This window comes from Prionailurus viverrinus, chromosome D2 (genome assembly GCF_022837055.1).
Source record: "Prionailurus viverrinus isolate Anna chromosome D2, UM_Priviv_1.0, whole genome shotgun sequence".
NCBI lineage: Eukaryota > Metazoa > Chordata > Mammalia > Carnivora > Felidae > Prionailurus > Prionailurus viverrinus.
In genome coordinates, this window is record NC_062571.1 from 47672189 (window position 1) to 47674824 (window position 2636).

The 2636-nt window shown below is 46.0% G+C and overlaps 1 non-coding gene across 1 annotated transcript; it reads right to left on the reverse strand.

Annotated features, from left to right (window-relative positions):
* Window positions 1-2071: 2071 nt before the first annotated feature.
* TRNAR-CCU (transfer RNA arginine (anticodon CCU)) lies at window positions 2072-2144 on the reverse strand. The gene has a single exon. It is a non-coding gene; the product is annotated as a tRNA-Arg (tRNA).
* Window positions 2145-2636: the final 492 nt, after the last annotated feature.

Consider the following 2636-nt stretch of genomic DNA (forward strand, 5'->3'; position numbering starts at 1 on the left):
TGGCAGTCCTGTTTTCTGGTGTACACAATTCTCGTGGATGACATCCATGGGTGGTGACATCATATTTCTGTCCGATTTGCCTACTTGGGCAATCCTTTGTTCTTCCCCTTTAGTGTAATTTAGAATCCTAGACTTTAATTGTAGGACTTTTGTCTGGCTGGGGGTGGTGGGGGTCAACGGTTGTCTTTAGATGGGGGTCATTTATGTGCTTATTAGCCAAATATACTCTAATTTATATGAACAGCATATATTTCTTTCCTTCTATCCCTGGATCTCCACATCCATGGCAGTGAAGCTCGAGGCGGGGATAAGAACCTCCTGAACACCCAGATTCCACGCCCATCCTTCTCCACCCCTATGTTCTCTGGGGAAGTTCATGGGAGTTCTTAGACCCAGAGTCTGGAACCATGGCTTTGAGTTCTAGCTCTGAGCCCCATTCAGTGTCTGACTTTGGGCAAGTCATGCTGTTCTCTGGGTCTTGGCTTCCCACCTATGAAACATAAGGGATAAAAGAGGTAATGTGTGAAAATGCTTTGTGAAGACCAGCAGCTGCAGGGGAATCTTCTGGAGGGCTTGAAAAACAGAACTCTCTGGGGACCACCCGCAGAGTCTGACCCAGCAGAGCCTGAGAATCTGAGTTTCTAACAAGCCCCAGGATGCTGATGCTGCTGTTTCAGAGTCCACACCTGGCGAACGGCTGGCTAGGAGCGAACAGACACACTGTGAGAGATGCATTATGGCGACGCAGGGCAGGGTCTCGACGCCTCACCACCACCCACCCACTTTAGGGCCGTGTTTCCTCACCCCAGATAAGTATCATCTGCGGAACTCGTGCAAAAACAAAACAAAACAGATTCTCCTCCGCCGACCCAGACTTACCAACAAGTTCCAAGGGAGAGGCCTGGTAATCTGCATTGGAACAAGCCGCCTGGCCAGTCTTATCATCAAGATGGTTGGGAAACACGGTAGCTTAACCGCTGGTTCTAGATGCAGAGGCTTTCTGCGAAAGCAAATGGTCCATGTCCCCTCCAAGTGGGGACGTGGCTAATAAGTGACAGCCTCTTTTCCACAAGGGAGAGGTGTCCCCAGCCTACCAGCGGATACCTTGTAAGGCATGCAAGCCAGACTTCAGCCTGGAGCCTGTTTCGGATTCTGTGTCTCCCTCTCTTTCTCTGACCCTCCCCCGTTCATGCTCTGTCTCTCTGTGTCTCAAAAATAAATAAACATTAAAAAATTTTTTTTAATAATAAAATAAAATAAAATAAAGCCCCATTAAGTGATGTCTTTAAATTCTGATATTTTTGAAAAGATGCTCGCCGTCACTAATCATTCGGGAAATGCAAATCAAAACCACAATGAGATACCACCTCATGCCCATTAGGATGGCTACTAGCAAAAGCGTTTTAAAGACAAGAAGAAGTGTTGATGAGGATGTAGGGAAGTTGGAGCCCTTACGCGCTGTTGGTGGGAATGTCAAGTGATGCAGCCACTATGAAAAACCACATGGCAGCTCCTCAGAAAATTAGAGAACCAATCTCACTTCCAGGCATATGCCCAAAAGAAATGAAAACAAGATCTTGAACAGCTACCTGCACACCCATGGGCATAGCAGCACTATTCATAATAGCCAAAAGGTGGAAACAACCCAAGTGTCCATGAATAGATGAACGGGTACAGAAAATATGATATATACACACAGTGGAATATTATTCAGCTTTAAAAAGGAAGGAAATTCTGACGCAGGCTACAACATGGATGAACCTTGAGGATATTATGTTAAGTGCAACAAGCCAGTCACAAAAAGACAAATACCTCATGATTCCAGTTACATGAGGTACCTGGAGTTGTGAGACAGAGAGACAGAACGTAGAATGGGGGTTGCCAGGGCCTGAGGGGAGGCAGGAAGGGGGAGTTATTGTTTAAGGGGTGCAGAGTTCCCGTCTGGGATGCTGAAAAAGTTCTGGAGATGGATGGTGGCGACTGTTACCCAACAGAGTGAACACACTTAAGGCCACAGAATTGTACACATAAAAATGGTTAAGATGATAATTTTGTTTTTAAGTAGGTTCCACGCCCAACGTGGGGCTTGAACTCACGGCCCTGGGATCAGGAGTCACATGCTCTACCGACTGAGCCAGCCAGGAGCCTCAGTTAAGACGATAAATTTTACGTTAAATGTACTTAACCACAATTTTTTTAATGACATTTATTTAAAAAAAAAATAACCTGCTCTTTTATGGAGATGACTAGGGTCTCCTCCACGATAAGGTGGATTTTATTTGAACCACGTGCCGAAGTCAGGACTAATGCTAAGGCAAGCGTGGCATGCATGTGTCAGTTTTCAAAACAGCTCCTACCAAAGGCACTAGAGAATCCAGGAGACATTCCATCCTCTTCCCAAACACAGAAACAACCTGCAAGGGAAAAATTGTAAGTGAAGAAAGTCTCAGAAGGTCATGTATCAATGCCAGGCACATGTTTATATGATTGTGTTTTGCTCACTCACCCCCGATGCTTTCATTCATTCGTTTACTCTTTCACTGTACAAACAATTGCCAGGCACCGGGGCAGGAGGTACCCAGAGCACGGTCTCTACCTTGGTGAGCTCATGGCCCAGCAGGTCCTTCTGGGGAGAA